We start from the raw sequence: 244 nt of genomic DNA, 5'->3' as shown, positions 1-244 counted from the left end.
AAAAAAAAAAAAAAAAAAAAAATAAATAAAAAAAAAAAAGAAAATAAACAAACATGCTTTCTGCATGCTTTCTAACAACTCCAAGAAGTAAGACATCAACTAAACCCTAAACCCTAAACCCTAAACACTAAACCCTAAACCCTAAACCCTAAACAAGATACAATACAGAGAAAGAATAGCCGCAAGAGTAAGTAGAGAAAACAACGACAGCAACAAAACAAAAAGAAATAAAAAATAAAAAAAA

This window comes from Eimeria mitis, genomic scaffold, assembly GCF_000499745.2.
Source record: "Eimeria mitis Houghton genomic scaffold, Emh_scaff6030, whole genome shotgun sequence".
Taxonomy (NCBI): Eukaryota; Apicomplexa; class Conoidasida; order Eucoccidiorida; family Eimeriidae; genus Eimeria; species Eimeria mitis.
Note: the sequence above shows the minus strand (reverse complement) of the source record.